Genomic DNA, 25,958 nt, shown 5'->3' with positions numbered 1-25,958 from the left:
TTCAGGCTGTTAATGTGTAACCCAGTTAAAGTTAACTGTAAAAGTAACACAAAAGAGAAGAAAATCCAACACTGTATATTTAAACATCAAAATGATCAACCAAACCACACATGAATGAAAACTGGCTAGCTCAATGCTAACATGGAATGCAAAATGCCAAAGAAGAGATCAGATTAATTAGCATAGATGTTACCGTAATTTTAAACCTTCGAAAAACTGCTAATTAAACATACAGAGCAGCATCATTTACAACGAAACAGAATGAAACATTGTACAGTATATTTACAAACCCCAAAAACTAAATGTTCAACCAAACCATTTCATATCATATCATAGCTTAATGCCAATTTATAATACAAAACGCCATTGATGTGCTGATTGAAATCAATCATGACAGTATATTTGAATATACTGCTACTTTAACACACACGGAGCAGCAACACGTACAAACAAAGCAACCAAGAATCCTCTTCACTATTGCAGGAGCTAGGTAGGGGACCTTCTCTGCCTCTTCTTGTTAATTGCATGCTTCGTCTCTTCCAGTAGACGTTAGTGCTATGTGGCATGTTGCAGCACAACGTGGTACTACACTGAATCTAAATTTACTTATTTGTATACTGTAAAAACCCATCAAATTTTCTATGTAGAATCACATTCCCTTGTGCATTTTTTCACCTCATTGTTCCGTCAAGTACTAAAATGCATTTTACAAGACTATTTACATATCACAAAAAAAAATAAAAATAAAAAATCGCATAGAGGTATTTTTGCAGTAGCCTCGTGTGACAAATGCTGTGTAAACAAAACCACTGAAGACTTGTTTGTTTAAATCCTGGTCTTTAGTGCTCACTCATAAGTTTGCAAACTGCACGGCTTTGTCATTTCCGTATGGAAATAACCTGCTGACAGTGAAGGAATCACCTCGCACATGATAAATTTGCCCGCTGTGATTAGACTTGACCATGACTTTGACTTTCAAATGTGGACTTTATTGCTGAGTTTGTTTTAATGGCTGTGCTTAAGATATTTTCATGCAGAAATGAATGTAAATGCCACCTTGATGATCGGAATTTGGAAACAGCGACTCGATCGTGCCTTTTACATCTTTTTCGGTCTGGGGTTGTCATGAAATACACTGTAAAAGTAATAGACTGTTGCTATGACAACCCCAACAAAGCCTCCCTAACCCAATTTGAGTTTGCAGTTGTGTAAAATTTCAATATTTGGTATTTCTAATTTGTCAATAATTAAAGTAACCACACTTTTAGAAACCATCAGCATGATGCAGTGCAATTCTTTATCACTGCAAACTGCAAAACATATATAGTATATAGAACGGATAGAAAAAGTCGACACACCACTGTTGAAATGCACCCCCCCCCAAAAATAGACCAAAATAAATCATTTAAAATGTTTTCCACGTGACCTGTACAACTATGTGTTTTTTTTTTTTAATTAACGTTGGGGGGATGGGCGGAAAGCCAGGAATAGCCTACTAGATCAACAGAACTTTAAACATGTTCAGCCACATCCCAGTTACAAGACGGTGTGCTCACTTGAGCAAGGATCTCTTTGAGTCGAGTTGGAAAAGGTTTTGTAATGATTAAACATTCTCATTTCTCATCACAAAAACTTGCCATTTGAACATATTACGTGTAGACTTTTAATATCCACCATATAACAGCTTTGCATCGTGCAAAAAAAAAATTTTTTTTTTTCAACAGCTCTTCTTCTAGGTCTCATTAGCTTGTGCCAATGTAGCCAATGAAGTGTTCCTCGAGCCGAGTGAGCTTAAAAGCTTGCTCTTGAACTTAATAATCAACTCGGGCAGACATGAAAAAGGCCTTTTTCTCTTTTGCTGCTGTCTCCTTGCAGACAGAGTGGAGGTGACAGGTGAAAAGAGGCGGCAAAACAGACCAAAGTGGAAACATCAAGGAGCAGTAGAAGTAGGAAAACTATGTAAAGGGTAGTCCAGAGTTATTATAGTTAACAAAAACGACCCAAAAAGTCTGAATAATCTAAAATTGAACAAATATTGTCAGAAACGAAACCTGTCTGTGTGTGCAAGTGTGTGCATGTTGCCGACCGATTTTAAACTTTTTTTTTTTAGAAATAAAAAAGCCGAAAAGTGGGGAATCCCAAATTATTCGGCCCTCCTGACTTAATACTTTGTAGAATTTTCTTATGCTGTGATTACATCTGCCAGTCTTTTGGGGTATGTCTTTATCAGTTTTGCACATCTAGAGAGTGAAATTTTTGCCCATTCATTTCAATTTTTGCTCCAGCTCAGTAAGGTGAGATGGAGAGTGTTTGTGAACAACATTTTTCAGATTTTTCCACAGATTCTGAATTGGCTTCAGTTCTGGACTTGGCCATTCTAATATGTTTTCTTTTTAACCATTCCATTATAGATTTTGATTGATCTTTCAGATCATCGTCTTGTTGGAAGGTAACCTCCATCCCTGTCTCAGGTCTTTTGCAGACTCCAGCAGGTTTTCCTGGTCCTGTATTTGGCTCCATCCATCTTGCCATCAGTTTTTACCATCTTCGGTTTGTTCACGTGTTACTTATACGCCAAACATAACGTTTTGGATTTTACATTTTGGTCTCATCTGACCAGAGCACCTTCTTCCACGTTAGTCGTGTCTCCCAGGTGGCTTATGGCAAACATCAAATGTTACTTTTGCCGGACATCTTTGAGAAATGGCTTTCTTCTTGCCACTCTTCCATAGAGATCAGATTTGTGCAGTGTGACTAATAGTTGACCTATGGACAGATTCCCCCATCTCAGATGTGAATCTCTGCAGTTCATCCAGAGTGATCATGGGCCTCTTGGGTTCATCTCTGATCAGTGCTCTTGGGCTGAAAGTTTAGCGGGACGGCTGGGTGTTAATAGGTTTGCAGTGGTCTCAATATTATTGCTTGAACAGTGCTCCATCAGATGTTTAAAGATTGCGAAATCTTTTCACATCCTAATCCTAATCCATAAATCCATAATCCTAATTTTTCCACCTGTCTCGGACCTGACTGGTGTGTTCGTTGGTCTTCATGATACTATTTGCACTTTAAACAGACCTCTGACACTATCGCAGAGCAGGTGCTTTTATACTGACATTGATTACACACAGTTGGACTCCATTTATCATCATCAGTCGTTTAGGTCAAGATTGGATCATTCAGAAATCCTCAGGGAACTTCTGAAGTGAGTTGGCTGCACTAAAAGTAAAGGGGCCGAATACTAACACAGGCCCCTCTTTTCAGTTTATTTCTAAAAAGTTGAAAATATCGTATGACTTTCGTCCCAGGTAACGATTGTGTCCCATTTGGTGTTAATTCTTCACAAAGCAATCCAATTCTATATCTTTGTGTTTGAAGCCTGAAATGTGGGAAAAGGTCCAAAAGTTCAAGGGGGGCCAAATACTTTTTTAACTTCTGTGCGGTATTTCCGCTCGACACACGTGGTTTCGAGTCCATCACTTGTCGGCGAGAGCCAATTGGCGCCGAGAACATAATTTTAACATCACACACAGGCGCCGCACAAGCAGACATACCGCCAAATAAAGAAAAAACATCAGACACATACACAGGCAGTGCGTGGTGATCAGTGAAATAAAAAACAAAATGGGGCGCATGTCATTGCCACTGTGGGACCGAAAGGTATACAACACTCTTATTTGTTTCTTTTTTCTTTGTGTGGCTGCATTTCAGGAGTGGGGCACCTGCGTGCAACGTGGTACCGGTAAAGTCCGTTCTCGATGCCATTTGGCTGACTCGGACCGACCGTGCGGATCTGAAATATAAACGGGAACTCATAGACAGACCCCGCTTCTCCTCACAAGGGTCGCGGGGCGTGCTGGAGCCTATCCCAGCTGTCTTCGGGCAGTAGGCGAGCGACACCCTGAATTGGTTGCCAGCCAATCGCAGGGCACACAAAGACAAACATCCGCACTCACAATCACACCTAGGGGCAATTTAGAGAGTCCAATCAACTTACCGTGCATGTTTTTGGAATGTGGGAGAAAACCGGAGTACCCGGAGAAAACCCACGCAGGCACGGGGAGAACTCCACACAGGTAGGCTGGAGCCGGGATCAAACTCACGATCTCTGAACTGTGAGGCGGATGTGCTTACCAGTCAACCACCTCTGGCCCAGCTCTGATTAACACTAAGTAAATAAATTACTATTAACTAAATTTGACAAACAAACAAAAAAGAAAAACAAACTCTATATATTATACTATAAATATAACAATAATGAAAGATAGTAGTAGTAGTTATTTTTCCTTTATAAGGTACGAACCTTTCTTTCATTAGTCGTGCATTCATCAAATTCAACCCATATAGACGCGTATAAGCAGATTCTCATACATACATTACACACTCCTAAAACAGTCACAGCATCACTTTGTGTGTGTGTTTAATTTTTGTATTTTCCGGCTCCACGATTCCGCACAGCTCATCCTTATCCAAACCATGGCAGCGCTTGTCAAGGCCAGACGGCTCTCGTCTGCCCACCTGTCAAAAAAAATAAATTGTCACCTGGCCGAATGTCTCAATCTTCTTCTTAGCTTAGCTTAGCTCGCAACCATCTGCCTCAGCAGTCCTGTCTTCCTCCTCACCAAACTCTTGTCACTTTCAAAGCAGGTCAGCGCTTACCTGGCACAATAGCGTTAGCAATCAGGGAAGACAGTCCCATGCAGGACCGTATTTCTGAATGTGTGTGTGTGCCTCACAGATGGTCATGGGAGGAGGAGGAGAAGGAGGAGGAGGAGGAGGTGGGGTGATGGAGAGCGCTTGTCTGAGGCTTCGGCAGCTTTGGTGACTCTCGGGTGAGGCGGTGTGTCCGCGCGCATCTGGAATGGCACACGCAAACTTGCTCCAGCGCTTTAGCTTGGCAACATCTGACGACGACGCGCTGATGACCTTGTCGCGTGTCACCGTCGCTATTCGCTTCGGTAAATGATTGTTTTGCTTAATGATAGGTATGGTACGAAGAAGAGGGAAAGAGGCCAATGGTATGTTGGTATCCTTGGGAACACGCTTGTGGCAATTTTTGGTTAATGTCAGGGTTCGTGTGGTTTGTGATGCAGCTGCGGTTTTATTTATTGGTTGTGTACAGCAGTGTTTGCCATATTTTATTGAGCCAAGGCACAAGCAGTGATACTCTGACTTACGGGTAAATTTGTAACTAACTTTACTCATACAGCGGAACCTCGGTTTACAGTCGACCGGCTTTGCAAATGATTTCGTTTATTAACAATTAAAAAAAAAAATTACCTGGAGTTACACACTATTTTCAGTTTATGAACAGGTTTGGCACAACCAAAGAATGCTGACAAATTTGTGCTATTTTTCGAGCCGCGTACACATCATGGACTCTGCGCTTCAAGTATTGTTGTTTTCTTTGTGTCTAAAATGGCCGCCAGATCGCATCATAAAACACAATGTCTGAAAATGTCTGGCTGTGAATGAGTAATAAACAAAAATAGCCCTATATTTAAAATAAGAAAATAAAAGAAAACATTTCAAACCTAGTAAAAGAGGATGTAAATTGCTTTTCACACACGCAAACAGAGGTGGGTAGAGTAGCAAAAAATTGTACTCAAGTAAAAGTACTGTTATTTCAGAAAAATATGACTCAAGTAGATGTAAAAAGTAGTCATCCAAATAATTACTTGATTAATAGTAAAAAAGTACTTGGTGAAAAAACTACTCAAGTACTGAGTAACTGTAGCGTCTCTTCTTTTTTTTTTTTTTTAAATAACCATTCAATCAGATGAAAATACAAAATAATCATCTTCAGGCAAATTAAAGTCAATCGAATCAATACAATGAATTACATTTAATCAAAGAATAATTTAAAATAACCTTAAGGAAAATTCAAGTACTTTAATCAACAATAAAATAATAATAGTATAAATAAAAGAAATACATTGAGCACAAGTAGCACAAAATTTCAGCCCCTGTACTTTTTTTAACAAGGTTCCGCAGGCAGAACAACAAAGTAGCCCATGAACTCGTATAAACTGTGTGTGTGTGTGTTGGTGTGCCTTTAAGGGGCATGGCCAAGTGTGTGACAGCATGTTGTCGGGTTGGCTGCTTACCATGCAGCTAGTTCAATGTGAGCGTCTGCTCCATGCTCCTTGCAAGTGATTTCATTTTGTATTTGAGTGTTGGACAGTTTAGTAAATGGCTGAAAGTGCATTGGCAACTGTACACAACATTGTACATTGCAACCAAAATGGCGGAGCCTCTGACTCTCGAAGCCAACCGGTTAGCGATGTGCATAGTAGTAGTTGAGTTTCTTTCCAAAGTGTCATTCCTGTTATTCATATTTGAGGGCATTTGTTTGACCAGATGCATGGGGATTGGTTTGGACGTCGTCCTTATATTCACTTTTCCCCAAAAAGAAATGCACTCCTGCTGTTGGACCCTGGTCTCGTAAAGTCTAATCTTGCTTGATTTTCCTGTGTTTACTTTCTGTGATCACCTGCGCATGCAGTTCACTGTATCAGAGAGTTCACTTGTCTATCTTCCTCACCGGCCGTTGGCTGTATCTTTAGGCTGTAATAGTCGAGCAAGCTGTTTATTTCAACTCTTTGCACCTCTTCTTAACAGGAAGCCGTGTGCCCTCAATTGGATTACGGCTAATTAAATACTCCACAGTCAACAGACAAAGGTGTCGCGCTGCCCTTTGACCCTGCCTTTGTTTTCGTACCACTCCTCCTTCACGACAGCCGAAGTTAGAGCTTAATTTTCTTTTAACATCTATCTCAGGACACAACATGGACACACTAGTCCACAAGATCCATTACCAAGATAATAATGCTCGTTTTTGATTGACACTTAATGGATACAGATTTAACATTGGATATCAATTGATTTACAGGCGGACCAAATGTTGTGGCTGGTAACTGGCTGTTTTGACCAAACCCGCACTCAGGTTGGTCAACTTTGAGTCAACACATCTGCTTCTGAGCATGCCACAGAGGTTTGAGTTCTGGAAGTGTTGGTGTGCAATGATTAGCATGAGGCCGTCTTTACATAACCAGCAGGTACGCTACTGGGCCTCCATAAACTGGTTACTAAGGCGTCTGTTGCCGCCGTTGTCAGCCCCTTGTTTTCATTTTTTTTTTTTTTGGGACAATTGACATTTAGTTATTCCTCAATAAAGCCTGTGCCTTCTGCATCAACCAACTGTTGTCCAACTGTGCCCCTCAGACTGACTGACTGCTAAATCACCAATTGAATAGAATTGAATTGTATTGCACCAGGTTGGCCACGTCTGCTTGTCTGGATGCATCCGAGACAGTGAGCAAGCTGACACCTTTGGCTCATGGCTGCATTTATGCGAGATAATGCTTCAACAGAAATGGATCACAATCCCTAAGACGTGACAGTCAGTGCCACTATGCACAAATAAGACGAGACTTGAGAGGCCGATTGGCTTTGTTTCCGCATACAGTGTATGAAGCACTACAATGATGCTTTTTTTTTTTAACAAAACAAGGTCACTCAGATGTATCGAAACCTAACAGTTGTCACTTGTTGTCTAAAAACACTTTCAATTGGTAAATAATGCGTAAAAATAACAGACGGTGTGGGAAATGACCAATGGTATTGATGTGCGAATGATTATGAAATATTTGGTCATATGAGGTTTTCTGCCTGGCAGTATATAGATATAGCTACATATAGATATAACAAATTACTGTACTGCTACTGTTGACCTTCTTCTGATTGACCTATTCAGTATATAAGCACTTTATAGTTTGGTTTGGGTCAGTTCAATGGAGTATAGCACTTTAAAATGTCAAATGTATCTTCTTTGTAAAATGAATTGACAAATTGCTACCTTTTTCATTATGTCCACGACTGACATCATTGTAAGATGTCTGAGATAATTGTGATTAAAGATGAAAAATAAGTAAAGGGTATGCCGAAGCAATTACCTCGTTCATTTTAAATGAAATTGTCTGTCAGGCGTAGTTTGACTTTAGATTCCACCCGAGGAGCAGACTGATGCTCATTGTATCAGTGAGGTCAGCGGTTTATCTTCCTTACAGTCTGTTGACTATATCTGTAGGCTTTAATAGTACCATAAGCTGTTTATTTCGAACCTTTGCACCTCTCTTAACAGGAAGCCGTGTGCCTCAATTGGATTACAGCTAATTAAATACTCCAAAGAGTCAACAGGCAGTGGTGTCACACTCCCCTTTGCCCCTGCCTTTGTCTTCTTACCACTCCTCCGTCAGGACACCGAAGCGAAGCAAACTTCTCTTCTAGCAGAGGCGTCATCGGCCAGTTTGTCTGTTTTTGCGGCGTCAGCCGTAACAGACGTGCGAGCGTCTCCGTGTTAAGATAATCATTGGGCAATTAATGGGGACCAAAAGGGGACCGTGAGTGACGTGTGATAGCGGCCTGTGTGCGAATGAAGGGGGCGGTTCCGGAAAGTTATGAGCACCGAAAACAAACGAAAAAGCAAACATGCAAATGTATGAACATGAAGTTATGCTGTTCCTACTTAGGCTAGTAATTGTTGGCCTATTTTCTTTGGTTCCCCTGAGCCACTTTCACACGTGCATGGCGGCCTTTTTAATTGAATTTTTTTTTTTTTAATCATTAAGCTTAGTTCTTGTGGATGTTGCGTAACACGCATTGTTTTAGAGCCGGAAAACCTTTAGAACTGATTTTCAACTGTTGTCACCCTGGGACCCATATTTTCCTTTTTTGCCATGTCGTGAGACAAAGGCTATTATTCAACATATTTTGTTGAATAACTGGACTGAAAACACATGTATAGTGTATTACATTTTCAAAAGCCTTTTAAATAAAGTTTGATGTACTGCCAAGAGCAAATCGCTCGCCATGACGTGTGCTGGCCAGACGCTGAAATAAACTAGTGGCTAAAGTGCGACGCAGCTACATTTCCTATCTCTTACCTAATTTTCTTCCATGTGGAAACTTGGTTCAACTCTGTACTGTTGCAGAAAAATCAAAATAACAGAGCTGGGCATTTTACTAAAAATTTGCGGTGCGTTTATCGCCTACAGCTGGGGTACCCTTCCACCATCTGTCTATCCGCCTTTCTTGTCCGGCCGCAAAAAAATGGTAATCGCCTATAGGCTGGACATTCTATGATTTTAAACGGGCTTACGTTAGCGTTTCCGACGACCAACTTTGACGAACTGCCACTCGTGCAAAAACAAGTCTACTGGAGATAAAAGCATGAGCAAGTGTCTCCTGGTCTGCAAGGCATTTTGGATGCACTCTTTTTTTCTTCTTAATACATTCCCATGGTATTGTATCAAGACTCAAATAAAATTACCATATTTTCCGGACTATAAGCCGCTACTTTTTTCCCTAAGTTTTGAACCATGCGGTTTATATAAAGAGGCGGCTATTCTGTGGATTTTTATTCCACCACTAGGGGCGCTCTAACCAGAATTATAAAACAATACAATACAATTGCCATTAACAGGATGTGACTGCAGGTGGAGGAGTTCAACAGTATAGAGTGGGTGTGGCTTATATAACCCTTATATTGTGTTGGGGTCAAAATTGACCCGTTTTGAAGTTTAGGTACGTAAAAAGTACCAATTGCTTTTCGTACCGGAACGAGGCTTCATCTAATCCTCAGCCACAACTATTTTAAGGCAACAAAATACAATTTCACCATTTTAACAAATTCTAAAGGTCTCCCCCCCCCCAAAAAAGGGACATTTGTGGTGTTATGGGTGCAATATGACCCGGCAGTGATCAGGGTCTGTCTCATGCTAACTAATTGGCTCACCTTCATAGTGTGTTTTCATGAGCTTCCCCTAGCAACATGCAGCAGACACACTCTTTTACGTCCTCGTGCTTGTTATTGTAACTCTTGTTGTGGGTTTTCCAGAAAGTTCTGAGAGCTTAATGGTACACCTCTGCCTCCACAGTGAGTGACAGCGAGAGGAAAAGCGCCTTGAATACCCAAACATCAAGCATGCTGGAAGCTTAAAGAATCTTACTCATCTTTGTTAAAGCCCTCTAAGGGTTCAAGAGCTGCCGAAAACACTTTACACACATACACAATGCAAGTAGTGCGCGTGTGATTTCCTAAAATCCTTCACGCACTCTCACAGGCTAAAGCCTTTGAAAGACTCAGGAGAGTTGTTGACTTTTTTTCCCCCGTCTTTTTATTTTCATTGCGCTTTCAGTGAGTGCCGTGCGTGTGTGCCTATGCATGTTTGCATTCTACTACAATCAAACGCCTTTTCCCACTTTGTTTCTACTGCCCTACATTTTAGAGGTGAGATGCAGACCCATCAAGGAGGAAGTCGGAAGAACGATACTATAATTCCTGCACAGGCAATATAATTACAAGACCGCACTTGTCTTACTTACAGTTGAGTTCGCCACGGTCTGGAATGGTTCATGTGATTTGTGGGCTTTGTTGGCAGGCTGGAGATAAATTGATACTGTGACATCATAGCATTGCAATATAGGAGCACTCTCCTAATTCTTCGGAGGCTGTATCAGAACGGATCAGGGGCGGACTTGCTTACGGAGAAACTGGAGATTTCCCCGCTGGTCTGGCTCATCCAGTGGTCTGACGAGCCAAAAAAAAGAAGTAAAACAAAAAGAAATGAGAAAGAAGTGTAGTGCTACGGCCACTCGCAATAGAAATAGGGCACATCCCTGTCAGAATACAATTTTTCGATATTTTCACCACATAAGACAACAAAAATCTCAAGTAAATTAGAGGACACTTAGTCGACAACCACTGATGCCTTTAAGTTACACAATAATGTCAGAATTTGCACTTCTGAGTCTCGAATTGTAATAAGCCCTCTTCCTGAAGTGGGCTTTCCAACTCAGCAAGGCGGACGAATCTTACAAGCCCAACATAGAATTCATGCTATCCACTACTCATGTACAGTTCCATGTTTTCTTACGTTACGTAAGTTTGCAAGGCTGGGTAGTGCTAGAAGCATGCAATTCTGGCGTTACGGTGTCATGAGGGCTAAATTCTGACTCAGTAGAACTTGAACACACTGTCAGTATGAACTTCACTTGGCACTGTAAAAATGAGGCGTGTGAAACATAGAAGGAACAATTTTCAGAAGATGTTTTGCAACTTTTTTTGTTTACGTCTTGTAGCGTGTACTCAACTATAATCTAATATCTGTGGAAATTGCTAAATTTGTGTTGTTTTTTTAGCCAACACTTAACACTTGTTTTTTTTTAAACAGCGTGGGGTTTGCGAAATAGGCCTTTTGTGAAAATTGAGCTTGTGAAAAATGTGAGCAAAGCAAAACAAAGTAAAATAGGTTTCTTTTTTTCAGAAAATGGTATTCTTATTCCAGCAAGTAGGCAAGCGAAATTAAACCTACCAAAAAAACCTACCAAAGTTCCAATAAACCAGGAATAGATTTTATAGCCAGTTTTACTGACAGCATGGTTTGATTTCACCTGGATTTTAGCAACTGACCTTTTGACCAACTAATCTTAAAATGTATCTTAGTACGTAATACGAATATACAGTATAACAACCAGGAAATCTTCCCAAAGTCAAACAAGGGCCGTCGAGGCTTTTCCGAATTGCCTCCAAAAGTGTCACCTCCATAGTGGTTGGCAACCCCAATTAAAGGTTGGCAGAAATGTACAGTGTATGGTACAGATCAATAATGAAGTGGAACTGGTTTGTGTGGATGTAGATCAATAATGAAGTTACTGGTGTGTATGCATGTAGCAATCAGTTGGTATAGAGAGGCATAAAGAGAAACATTTATCTGAGGTTAGGGGAAGGTTATGAGCGTGATTTGGCACTCCAATCAGCAGTCAAATGTCGTTTAAAATCCTATTTGCGGTCAAAGATATAGTTGTTTGAACATAGTCCCATTTAAATCGTTACATTTACAAAGAAAATCATTAGAACAAATTGCATCTGATTCATGTCGCCTTTTCCATGCACCTACTGACCTGTGACTTTATGATAGAGTGGGTGGATGGATGCAGTCGTTTTCGGCAGAAATAAATTATTTATTAAACCTTTAGGGAATCTCGCCCCTGCAACGATGACGGATATGAAGAAGTGAAAAAAAAAATGGATAAACAACGTTTAAAACAGAAGTTGGCAGCGACCATGCTAATAATATTTGAAGGATGCTCACAGGTTGATATTCTGCCTTGCCATCTTGGGATTTTTATTACTTAAATATGTTATAACAGCTGCACATTTCACTCAGCGGTGACAAAGTGCCAAAAAAAAAAAAAAACTCCATATTTCAACACACGCCTTTCGGAGTCTCTTTCAAAGAACATGTGACACTTTTCAGAAAAGTGTTTTTTGTGTTAACAAAATGGAAATCTTGATTTTGCCAAGATAATTATAGCTTGCAGCGGGTTGCTAGGCAACTTAATGGTGGCAGACAGCGGGGAGTCAAGAATTTAACCTTTGGCTGGATGGAGCCAAGAGGTGACATTTGATTTTCTTTTTCATATCATTTTTTTCTCCAACGAAACGTAATGATATTTTTAAATGTTTAGGTAGACACGATTGACTTTATAAGTGTATTTATGTATAAATATATTTGCTCAGCATTTAGATGCATTTGTTTTCCAGCGTCTTTACGATGCAGAAAACGTGATGATTATGAGTAATGCAAAATAGAAGATAGCTGACAATGCCGCAACATAGGAAACTCCTTTGGATGGATCACTGCTTCTGTTTGGTTGCACAACCTAGCTGAATATTTCCAAATCTTTGATATTTATTCTTCTGTAACGGCCAGCATCTTCTGTGCAAGGGGCTGCATGGCTCGCCGACCGAATAGTTTTGAAGTGTCTGTGAAAAGCCTCGTCTTAATCCATTTTATTTGCTCTGCTACCTCCAGCCATTTGTCCGTCTTACTCCCCCCTCAAAAACTAAACAAAAAAAAAAAACCACTACGCTCCACCCGGCTATCGCGGGGATTTAGTCTGGTAGACCAGAGGTGCAAGAAGAGAGAAGCAGACAGTTACAAACAAAAAAAAAAAAAGCCATCTGGTCGAGGATGTGTGTAGAAAGGTGGGGGTGTTTGGAGCGTGGAGGGGGGTGGCTTTTTCGGGGCTGAGGAGTCGTGCTGGGCAATCAAGATGACGGACAGCGGTGAGGAGTGTTTCGCGTGCTCCCACGTACATGCAAAGTAGTCCTACCTGTGAGCTTTCACGGCTCCCTCTGGCTCTCAGGTAAACACTGAGTGGCCGAAGTATGCGCAAGGATCCCCCCCCCCCCACCACCTCGGTGTGTATTCTTGTTTATGTATGCTAATGTCGGCCTGCTCGGGTGAGAAAACATGTTGTGTTTTCCTCGCATCTGTGGGTTAGGGTTACACAATGTTTTTCTGCCGCCGCTAGATCACAGAAGTCGAGGTTAGCAGGTGAAGCAAACAGCATCCATTTTTCATGAAACGACCCCCCTGTAACCACCCCCCCCCCCAAAAAAAAAAGAAAAAATCCCTTCTCGGATTCGACACAGGCTCAATTGTAAAGATACTGTGAAATGGGCGCACAATTGTTTCTCTTTGCGCTGAGCAAATATTATAATCCTATTCTCTTATGCTTTTCCATCTTGCCCTCTCCTAATGTTCGCCCCAATGGCGGCCCCCTTTCCCTGAGTGAAACCCCCTTAGTGTGTATGTGTGTGCATAGGCTTCATTTTTCACTCTCCCTTTGGGGCTCTGTTGTCAGCGGGCAGGCCTTAGGAAGTCTTTATTTCTGCCAGGCTGGGCCTCTTGCGTTCCGCCACCCTCTCCTCCCTCCGTTCTCATGGATGCCGCAACGCCTCCCTACCCCCGCCCGTTGCCCAAACCCAGCCCCACCTGCTGGGATCCTGATCCCGGGCCGGGGCAAGGCTTCGGCAGGGGGACAATTACTGCTGCTAACTCCCCCCGCCCATCCGCAGCCCCCTCCTCCGGCTTTGATCATCTGACCACATGGAAGCATAACAGCTGACCACATGTTTCAACAGACAAGAAGAAGAGAGAAAGGAGGAAGAGTTCGAATGCAAGAGAGAAAAGAAGAAAAGACGCCCCCACCCTTCCACACCACCGCCACCTCTTTTCATTCGAGATGAGCCCAATGCCACTTTGGATGGAGGCTTTTCAGCCCGTAAGCACTAAACTTTCCTTTTGATGGCTACCATTTATTTGGATCAAGCCTTCTTATCGTGCACCAGTAAAGTTGGTCATCAATTTGCCAACACTTTTTTGGGGGTTGTGGGGGGGGGGGGGGAGTGCCACCAAGAGAAAAGCAGTTTGAGTTTTTTTTTTTTTTTTTTTTTTTTTAAGTGAGTGAGTGCTAAGTCTGCCGGTGCTGCCGGCCAAATTGTCCTGCGGCCAACTGGGCTCTGCCGCTGCTGTCGTGTTCTGCATGGGCACTGTCTGGCATGTTCTCAACCTTGGGCCCCCACTGCTTTATTCACACAGCTTCCCTCCGCAAAGTCACAGGCTTTTCATGTCAATCCTGCCTGACGTTACCCTGGCAAACTGGCCCGGTCACCGTGTCGGATCACGTCCCCATCGCAAACAAGAAACAACACAGGAGCCACTTAGATGCTTTGAGGTATAATTAAAGGTGGCTGCGAGTCAGCACAATGCACTTTTTTTTTGTTGATCCATCTCTTGGGTTGCTTCTCCTATGTTTTGGGTATCGCTTAGCCGGATGCGTGCCAAGAGGTTGAGATGGGAAGCGACAGGCCCGAGGGGGGAGAAAGAGAGAGGAGGGAGTTTGCTTTGGTCCGCTTGTCAGGGATGGCCTCTTGGAGTGTCCCAATTGTGCAGGAGATCACTTAACCACATTAAGGAGCGCCTCAAAAGAACCTCTTCAAGCACCACTTTGGCCCAGCCTGCCACAACGGGCCTTGTTTTGACTGCCCTGCCACATCGCATTGTCGCACCGCGGCTAGCTGTCGCGGCACCTCGTGCCATGTACTCACAAACGCTCGTGTGCTTGCGAGCCAGGTACTGGACTGAAGTCATATCAGCCATGCTAGTTAGCTAGTTGTCTGCCTCACTAGCGAGTCTTTCATATTTATTTCACCAATGGCAGACGTGCTAGCTCTTGCAAACGTTCATGTGAAGACAGCAGTCATATATTAACGTTACCTTTAACTTGACAAAGAGGTGGCGCGATTGTAAACGTGATATCGTATTGGAAATGTGTCATGAAAAACAAAACAAAACAAATCTGAATATTTTTCTCCTCTTAAAAAAAAAAAAAAAAAGTGAGCAGGGCATCGCTTGAAAATTTTGAATAAGTGGGGCATTGGGGAAAAAAGTATTGTGAATAAGTGGGGCTTCCCATGAATAACGGGGTATCGGTAGTGAATAGGTGAACCCGCAAATGATGAACTGCAAATATGCAGGGGTCCAATGTATCGCCTCATGTAGCAACCACGCTTCGTTTTGTTGTGGTACCCGAAATATTTTCAAAAAAGCCGACTTTTTCAACAGTGGCAAAAGTCGTCGGGATCGCTGACTGTTCGCACAAACAACAGGAGTGGGGAGGTCTATATCTGTTTATCTGAATTCTGTTTCAGAAATAGCTGCAGTTCTGGCACTCTTCTTGGATTTTGCCCTGCGATGACACACACACCCACACACACACACACACACCCGCACAAACACATGCTTTTGCAGTCGCTTATGAAACACGCTTAATTGAATTTAAATAAAGATGAAATAGTGACTCCACTTGCTCCTGTAAATAACAAACCCTGTCGGAGGGAAGAAAAACAAGAATGAATCACTGCGATGCTATTTTTGCCCGCATGTGATTGTAGCTTGATGTAGTCTTATTTATTATATTTCACGATCTGTTGATGACTCACACTTTTCAAGACATTACACCTTTATGTCTGTACTTACATACTACAGCTGCATAATGTAGTTCAATTAGACTGTTTAAAGTGAGTGTGAGGGGCCACTCCTGTTTTGTGGTACAAGTTTGACATTTCCCCTTTAAAAGTAAAGCTACAGTTGTAAATCTGCATTTACACTGGCTCCTTTGGCAGCCTTGGAGCTGACCATTTGTCACCCCTCTACATTACATAATATTTTTTTTTATCTGACAGTTACGAGAAATTAACGAGCGGCGCGATGTCGGCGTCGACCGTTTCGGGGGCCACGGCGCGGCACTGAAAGGCCCTCGCCATCAGCGTGGCCACGCAATAGTGTCAGGATGCATTTTAAAGTGCAGTTATTCAGCGCTTTACACCGCCTCGTAAAGCCCGATAATGAGAAGCATGAATGGAAACTTGTAGTTGCCTCTGGCCCTGTGTGTGTGTGTTTGTGTGTATAAATGTGTGAGAATGGACTTGTAGGGAGTGGGAAGAAAGGAAGCTAGCACGAAAGAAATGTCCACACAGCTGCTTCCTAGATTCAACATTGTTGAAAACATAAAATGAGTCGAATCAGCTTTATTAGAAAGCTTGTTTGGAAAACGATAAGTTAAAAAAAAAAAAAAAGGTTTGTTTGCTACTAAACAACTTGGCAAAAAAGATGAATTTTCACCCCATTTGGGGAAATCAAGCTAAACTAATACGTGAAGAAAATTGAGCAGTAAAGAGGCTAAAACCATCACCTCAATCATTGATGCTAAATGCTAACAAAACTTGCTATAACATCATGTGTTGAAATAAACATTATCTCATTGTTTTACTGAGATAGAAAGTTTGCACATGCGTGTCACATTATGGTCCTAGTAGGGTTCTGAGGTCAGCAGACGGGTCAATTAGTGGAGCCCAGAGTTTAAAGTAAACATGTTGCATCAGCATTTTGGTGTTATGCTGTACTCAAATGGAATAAGCTGACAGCAATAGAACTGAAGTTAGCCCTCAATGTAAATGCTTTTAAATTCACGTTAAAAAATATGATTAAGGTGTTTGGGAACATTTGTATAATCATTTTTATTTTCCAAAATCATATTCTTGCGCTGTTATTTTTTAAATCAATTTTAGAAACACATCTTTTATTTCTTTAATTTGCTTTTCAATGCTTTAAATTATTCTGGTTTAAAAAACTTCTTAAATTGTTTTTCCTTTCAATGCTGTTTTGTAACTGTGTGAAACACATTGAATTACCTTGTCTTTGAAATACGTTATAGCTGCTTTGCCTTTCCATCAATTCTACACGGATTTTCGGCCAGCCCTGTCCTTATTCCACTGTATTACTATTGCTATTTTCACTTCACAAGGACTTTAAATGAATGTCTCACACTGCCAATCAAAACTCAACAGAGCCTTTGTAAAGGCAAACTTTTCTATACGATGAATGTCGTTCCACTGCAATCTACCTTGTGCGTGAGCTAATGAGTGTGCACAGGCTGTGGTTAAGTGGCCGTGTAAGTGAGCATGTTGTTTACACCCGGCAACATGGTGAGCAGCATCAGAAAATCTTGCGGCACATCTTCATCTTGGCGTTCTCACCGCGACGGAATATAAATCACGACGCGGTGAGGAGGTGGCGGGCAGGCGGGCGGGTAACACTGAGTCAGAAGCCGTCTGCTGGCAACACAGCAGGTAGTCTGAGGGCAGATTGAAAGTAACTCGGCCTTGCGAAACGCAACGCCACCGTGAGAGATTCATTCTGGAAAGGCACTCGCTTCCGTTTATTGTAAAATAAATTGCAGGAGTTCTCTTTATTGTGGACAGCTGGAAGTAGGTTTGAGGCTGTTACCGCATGAGCGGTATTGTGGCTCTCATTTAAAATCATCTCTGAGTTCAGCTTTGGTTTGGAAAAGAGAGATATAGCTGGATCTCGCATGCTTTCCATCTGTTTACTTCAGTGTTTTCCAACATTTATTGAGACAAGGCACTTAGAGTGAGCTCAATTAACCTTGGTCAAATCTACCAATCAGTTTTCCTCATTGAATGAATTTCAATGCATCCATTTACAACGACACAGATATGAGTGATAGGGAGAACATTTGACTCTTTTACATTACAAATTTAAGATTAACAACTGAGAGAAAAATCAGTCCAAAATTTGCCAATTATTGGCAGATTTATTTGTTTATTTATTTTTGGGGTGGGCTTTTTTGTGGAAAATACATGCTCTTAATATATTTCATTTTTCATAATGCATTTCTCAATGTATGTATAAAATATCAACTATCCTAGCCCAACAACAAAGGGTTTAAAGCAAACAACAGAATAACTACATACTAAATTTTTTTCCCCAGTGCAAACGGCTCTAGTGAAAAAGAATACCATTCAAGATGGCCCAAAATTGCTCAACAACAAACCAACATTAAGTGCAGAAATTCATTTTGTGCATTCTTTTCAGAAGAATGTAAACACTAAAAATGACAATATTATTTCATGACACACTCAATGTTGTCCTGCATATCATTCCAAATCCTCAAATACATTGTTAGGCCTACTTATTTTGTGAGTACAAACAAGACATTTTTACCATCTAGTGGTGAAATGTGATATTACAATTTAAAACTAGAATCGCTACATATTCACGGATTAAAAAAAAAAAAAGATTTTTTTTTTTTTTTTCATCTTATCCTGGATTTTGTCCCACATTCTTTTTGTCATTCGTGAACAACCTATAGGGAATTTTTATCTGTGTTTTTTGAAGAATTTTATGGGTTTTTCTTTCAAATGTTTTCATTTATTTATTTTCTATGAATCAAGGGGATACTCAGAGTGTGGTTGCATGTGGCCCACGGGTTGCCCTTCCCTGTGCTATATGAACAAAGATACATTACTTGTTGAATATGAAAAATCATTTTGGACCCGTTAAGGTCAATGGGAAAATTTCTCGCATCTTTCGGTACGCTATGTTTAATTTTAGCTTAACACATAGCATGGCTTCTCTGTCTTCTCCTGTCACTTTCTCCTTGTGTGACTCGTGATAACGATATTTGTCTGGACGTTTAGCTTATTTGCCAACATGGATTGTAGCTGGTGCGGACTCAGCGCAAGTTAGCTTAGCGTCTAACATTCCGCCTGTAGTTCCTGAGCAGGTGGGAAAGCAGCAAGAAAATGTGACTGTTTGACATGGAAGTACTTTTTCTTTTGTTCTTTTTTTTTTTAACCACTTCAGAGGTACATTCGGATATGCTGAAAGCCATGACATCATCAACATGCTTTATTGTGAGTGGTCGGTATCTCTTTCACATATGTCACATGTACCCCAAGGGGTCCATTAACCATACTTAATCAGAAAACAGTGCTGTTATAGCATTAAATTAATTTTATCGCCCGCTACTGGCTTGGCATGCACACTACAGCATTTTCATTCTACTACTCGGAAACTCTGAAACTTTTTGGTCGCTTCCTTAAACAGACTCGGTAATTGCATATTACGACTCGTCTTCTGAAAAGTGTCTGTTTTCTGACATCTTCCTTCTTCTGGCGGACACGGCGGCGACGTGTAAATCAGTATTCCCGTGCAGGGAGGCAGTTGCTGGGGCCAGCGCCAATGAGTGTGTGAATTACACCCATGCATAAAGCTGTCCTTGTGTCCCGCTGGCCAAGTGCTTCAGGGAAGCTGGAAATGATCGTAAATTAAGCAGCACTTGGCTGAGCAAATCATACAAAATCTGGAAGGGTGGGAGGGGGTATGGGGGTAAAAAAAAAAAAAAAAAAAAAGGAACCATTTGGGAGCGGTGAGAGGCGTTCCCATAAAACGACGTTGGGCTCGCAGAGGTGGAGCCTCGGGACGTTCCTTATCGGGGCGCTAGACGACATAACAGACTGCAGGCGGACATCAAATGTGGGCTCCCATAGTTGCGAGTGTAGTTGAGCTTGACCGTTCGGCCCCAGCTGATGCCTTCCACGAGAGATGAATTATTCACTCACTTGTCAAATCAATAATGACCCGGTCTTTAGTGGCCTACTCTCTGCATGCCCTACTTATTGGTTTTGGGAGACGGGAGGCAAGGGGGGGGGAGTTAGTGTAGTGGGGGGTGTACATCATTTTTGACAAAAGCTTGTTATGTGTAGGAAAGATATTTTAGCAGTTTACATCCATTGAGGTGGACACTCGGCCCCCTCGCTGGGATAAATTGGCTGTCATTTGTTGCCATTTTGAGGATTGTTTCTGGGAAAATTGGAACTTTGAATGGACCAATATGTCCCCCCCCCCTCACACACACACACACACACAATCCTCCCCACTAGTAGTCACACACAACCCCCATCACACACACATACAGTATGAGTGCATTATTAATATGCCGGTTTTGTTCAAATGGAATGTGGCGGGGGTGGGCGATGTTGCCATGGCTTTAAAAGGGGGCATGGGCATGTTTGGATGGCACGCCCAACACCCCCATGCCCGCTGACTTTGACCCCCCCCCCAAGCCCCGGCCCATCTCACTGTGCCTCCGTTCACGTGTCACTCACTGTCTCCCGCTCTGTAATTTTCCGCCTGCTCTAACATTTGCGGGGCAATCACCACCTGGGGGGGGGAACCTTTAAAATAAATAAAGAATTAATTAATTAGCAGCCCCCGCCACCACTACCGCAACAATCCCTCTTTGTTGTGGCCCTGTCAATCCGAGCGCTTCAAGAGACGGCGAGGGAGCGGAAATAGTAGTGAGAAAATCAATTGGGGGGAAAAAAATTAAATAGCATTGAATTTTTGTCTCTATCTGAAATGCTTTTTACTTCTCCGCCATTGATCAGTTCTTTTCTGAATATCAAGCCTGCGTGCGTATTTGTGACATTTCCTAATGGTCGGGTGCATATATGATAACCACTTGGCTTGAAGACACAACGCCATGAAAGGCCGTCACTTGGAGCGCCGACAGCTATAATGGCCTCATGGCCGTGTGTTTGTGTGTTGTGTACATGTGTGTATTCATGAAAGGGATGATGATAGGGGTCCACACTTCGGGGTAGGGCTTTGGGGGCGGCGTTTATGTTACCCTAATTCCGAGCCATATCCCTCACTATGTTCTCGTGCGTCCCGTGTAGCTGCTGGTATGGTTTTTACATTGGGAGAGCTGGAGCGGAACCACCTCTTTGTCCTGTTTGGAGGGTTGACATCGCCCCCCTTCCGACCCCCCCCCTAAGCGGTCCTGCCTGGCTACATGCAAGGTTAGCAGCCTGGAACACGCTTGTGTTCATGAGCATTTGTGTAGACTGAATTACATTGAAGCCCTCATGGAACAAGAATTCAGGCAGAAGGTGGATCCGAAACAGGTTCATTTTCTCCAAACAAGAAGTAAGGGTCTTATGATTTGTTTCAAAAGTCAAGTAAGGCTGTCGCAATATGAGCCCTCTTGTAGCAAACTCCACCCACATTTAGCTTTAAAATTCAGGATCACTAATTTTACCGCCACCAAAAATAGTTTTGTTGCTAAAAGTGAAAATGAATGTCGTGTAAATTTGACACTCAATAGAGAAGAGTGTTGTAAACAACCCTTTCGAAATTTGAGGGATGAAAGAAATTGGCGAGTATACAAAATGAGGCTTCGGAATCATGAAAAAATGTAGCCATTGTCTCCACTCTCGAATGCTGTGGGGCGTGTCCGCTGAATATGCTGAAACCACGCCCTGCTCAGCTGCTAACTGTCATTCAAATACCACCGAAAAATGGATGCTCATTTTTCTAGTACTACTGTATTCTTAAGCCTACACATTCATACACGTTTGAGTCACGAAAATATATACGGCATACCAGGCTGCAACAGAACACGCTAGCCACCAGCCAGCTTGCGAGCTAAGCAGGGCTCCTGTTGGCTAGCCGACAGGCAACGGGCTCAGTCGCGGTGTCACCACCTCCTTGCTTGAGAATTTAGATAACGACACAGAACTGTAGGCAGAGCTAGCTTGCTAGCTAACTGCACGGTGTAGACGTAGAACTGGTAATAATAACAAAGTAATTCGCGATCGCGCCGGATAGCCAGTGATGTCAAAGAAGGTGCTCAAGTTCTTAGATAGGGGACTAGCGACTCATTCCAGACCCCATGTGGTCACTGAGCCCCCTTTAGCCATGCCCCCAGAAAAATCAAGGAAACTGAAATGACTAAAAAAAATCTTTGGGATATATCCGCAATTCAGTCCTGCATCATTTTGAATCGTTGCACGTTTTCTGCAATTATCTTCAAACCAATTTCCATGAAATTTGGCAAAGGTATCGCTCATGACATTATTTTGATTATTTTTTTATTATTATTTTATTTTTATTTATTTTTTTACACTTTTGGATTCCACTCTGAGGCACATCTACCATAATAAGCAGCAATGAATTAATACCTTACTTAAAGAGTTGATCAAATCACAACTTTTATACTTCTGCCAAGAAAGTTGTTTTCATTGTTAGTGAGAAGAATGATGCAAAATCTACTCCAACTACAACACTTTCCATGAAGCTTTGTGACAAGGCGTTTTGAGGTGCACTGTTTGGTTCTGATCCCGAATCTACGTTTGACTGGATAAGTAGTTTTGTCAAATACAGCTGACGTTTCTTAGGGCCTCTTGGGAAACCTCCTAACCTCTATAGTATCTTTCCTTACTTAGCCTGTGTGGAAAATGTCATTGGGTCAAGGAGAGATGAAAAGAGGCTTGAAAGTACTATTTTCCAATGAAGCGCTCTTTCGATCTGTGTGTGCCTTATTATATTCATTTCAATCAGGTCATCGCCAGCAGTGCGATTCATGTAAGAGGCAAACTTGTGCTGATGCGGAAATTCACTGCCCCCAGTAGTCTTTCTTAAATGTGAAGATTTTATTTTCTTCTGGCTTACGTTATGCGTTACGAAAATAATCTTGATGGTGTCTAACATCAACATTGTGAGTTATTACTCGTACGCAATTTGTCACATCTTCTCCATAGGTGTTCTTTTGCGTCTGTACTCTCCAGTGTTTTCACTTAGTCAGCAAACTTTGCCGGTGGCCTGCTGCTAACGAAAGTAACAGTTGGTCAGGAATAACCTATGCTAAAAATGTGTTAGAGGTTGCATTTGAGGCCCCTTGACTCAAAGAGACATCTCACTCAGATCAGATAGGGGGAAAAAAATAAATTAAAAAAAAAGAATCTGAAACGGCTCTTATCTTATTGAGAGGCACTGACTGGGGGTGTAGTGTGGGTAAATTTGGGATTCTAAAAGATTTTGCCTACAATCCAAGTTTTGGTTTTGAAAATGTGTTATTCATATGGTTGGAGGGCATGTGGAGGGCTATGTCTTGGCGGATTATTTTTATTTCTTGCCAAATTACATACAGTATGGACATATAGTATACTACAGATGCTGTCACCATATGATGCCTCTTGTATCTTCAGAATTGCCCACCCCCTCCCAACCACATCTCCCCTATCTTTCATTTATTTGGCGCCAATGTCAAGTCTGAACCATTATTTCACATTTTGGTACTGTTTAGGTTTGTCAATGTTGCGCTTTCACACTCCTCCAGCCATCAAAAGCACTTGTCGCTCCTCTCTTTCTGTTAAGTCTAAAGCACTACATCGTGTCGACATTTAGGGGTTTTTTTTTCATGAAATTAATGGGGAATTAATGATTCCGTTATCCCCCTGCTGTGCAAGGAAGGGGGGGGGGGGGTTTGGGATTCTTTTTTTTTTAATCGCCCAACCTCTAGAAACTGATTGGAGCAGAAAAAATACGCCCAGTCCCCCTTCTGCCAGGCTTCACAATGGAGGCGCTGATTTTTTGATAGGGGCCTATGCCGTCAGGGGGCCAGCTGGAATTAGAAGTGGATTAATAATTTTAAACAAGGCTAAACCGGCTTGGACTGTCTGTCTGTCTGCTCTTTCCAATGCTTAGCCAATAGTCCGTCTGCTGCGAGAACACATCAAAACAATCTAAAAACACTAAATGTTCCTAACGAAGAGGTTGGTCTTATAGTTTATAGGCTTGGCTTGGCTTGCCAGGGTATGATTATTTAGACAGATTTCACGAGGTTCTATGATGAGAACAAGCCGGGATTATTGTTGACATTTTTTTTTTACAGATCTGCGATAACATGGGCTTTAAAAAAAAAAATAACCGACTTTCCATTGAGTGCTCTATTAACCCCATAGTTGACATGCTTTAAAAAAAAAAAAAAAGTTAAAAAAAAAAATATTCAGTCAAGTTTGGCTACTCTTTTTGCATCCTACATCATTTTCTTAACTGTTTTGTTTTCAGGAACTTGACAACTGGCTCTGCCTGTGCCTCGATTGAAATAAATCATCAGATGCGGCCCGGGATGTCGGACTTGGAGCGTCCGGTCACTCAGACGGCTAAAACCAGCAGAACTTTGACCCAGCCAGAGTAAAGATTAGATTTTGGTGCCAGTGGGAGTGTTAACTGGTGAGTTTCTGGGATTTTCAGGGGGCGGATGATGGAGGGAGGGGTTGATCTAAAAGCAGACGTATTATCGCTCGAATTTGGGTACAGAACCAGACCTCAGTAATCTGCATGTAATTTAAGTGTACGAGTGTGTGTTTGTGTACATGTGTGCTTGAGTTATCAGCTTTTGCGGTGAGTTTTGTTCAAGCAGTGAAGACCCCCCGCCACACACGAAAGCCAAGGCCCCGCTTGTTTTCTGTCTTTAAATTCTGTCTTGAAAAGACACCTGCACTGCAGAATAGACAGCACTGCGTTGACAAAACAGACAATAACAGAAATTCATGATTTGCCCCTTTTTAATACAGTCATTATAAAAATGTCCTGTGAATGTAGCGGGGACATCAGCCCCCTTCGGAGCTATTATCCCGGCTGTCTGGTGTTGCAATTTTACACTCCACTGATTCCGACAAGCACAAGAGAGTGTGCGTGCCCCAGATTTCACCTTATTGAGGTAAAACAGAGAAATCACTCCCAAGACAAGCTAATTCTGAGGCCGCAATTGCCCGAGCGCCTGCTCCCCTATTTCAAAAGAAAAGGAGACCCATGCAAAGTTGCGCACATCAATCCCACTTTATAACTGTGGAAATTAAACAGAGCTCCACATAGAGCTCATAAACTTCATTTTACTGCTGGAAATATAGCTTGACGTATTGTAAAATGGCCTCTTTTATCAGACTGGAAAGGTCAACTTTCCTTTTGTCTACTGGAGGTGCGAGCGTTGACGTTATTGCACGTTTGAGCCAATTGAGGGTGTCACGTCTTATATCACATTTTACATCAGCTTCCTTCATGGCTAATGTATGAAGCACGCCATGTTTAATGCAGCTGACAGACAAGGCAGCTCCCATGCATAATTGAAGCGCCGCAAGAATGAAAACAAAGTGGCTGCGTGGTAGCGATTCACTGTGTTAAACTGTTATTAGCCTCCCCACTCATTGCCCATATGTAATACAATATATAGGATATTCTATTGATAAGCTGCTGTTTTTATATTATGTAGATTGGCATCGACTTGTATTATGACAAGAAATAATGCAGATTTGAAAATGATAATTGTTCCGGGCTTTTAAGCATGTTTATTTTGATATGTTAGGGCCACATTGAAAAGAAAGATAAAATATATTGAAGCAGGTGCATTATTACTACTTTTTATTTTTAGGGGAGTACAGGTTATTAGGTGATTCCACCTGTGTTAAGATGAGGACTTTCAGGTTTATGGTTGAAAAGTTGAAGGTTTACTTTTGTGTGACGATGGGCACTCATTTATAATCCTAAATTTACTTTTATATTACAATGATTTAGATAAGCGGTACAGATAATGGATGGATTACAATGATTTTTTTTTTAATGACTGGGTAACTGTATTTTATATTGAGGCTTCATCCTCGAAACTAGAGGTGGAACAAGTAACTGTTTAATCAACAACTAAATGATGATCAAATTAAAAAACAAGTATTTTGATAATCGTTTAGAGATGTTGTTTAACTTAAAAGTGAAGTGTCCAAATCCATGGAATTTCAGCCTCTTACCAGTCACTGTTCTCTGATTTCTGTAGTCCGCCACGAAGCAGGCTGAGTATCTTTGTGTTGAATCAAAATAAGACATTTGCAAACATCTGCTTTAACTTTG

At 41.7% G+C, this 25,958-nt stretch overlaps 1 protein-coding gene across 5 annotated transcripts in view; it reads left to right on the top strand.

Annotated features, from left to right (window-relative positions):
- The window catches only part of LOC147151349 (uncharacterized), a 112,099-nt gene that overhangs the window by 21,559 nt on the left and 64,582 nt on the right, over nucleotides 1–25,958 (top strand). For 2 of the 5 annotated variants that reach the window (XR_015083320.1, XR_015083317.1), the window contains exon 2: nucleotides 24,126–24,290. The exons of the other annotated variants lie outside the window; for them this stretch is intronic. The gene's annotated coding sequence lies outside the window, so the exon portion shown is untranslated. The remainder of the gene's footprint in view (nucleotides 1–24,125; nucleotides 24,291–25,958) is intronic. 5 annotated transcript variants of the gene reach the window in all.

The sequence above is a fragment of the Filicampus tigris genome, chromosome 2 (assembly GCF_054856515.1).
Source record: "Filicampus tigris isolate MCC_2025a chromosome 2, RoL_Ftig_1.0, whole genome shotgun sequence".
NCBI classification, from domain to species: Eukaryota; Metazoa; Chordata; class Actinopteri; order Syngnathiformes; family Syngnathidae; genus Filicampus; species Filicampus tigris.
This window is presented reverse-complemented; position numbering and strand designations above follow the sequence as displayed.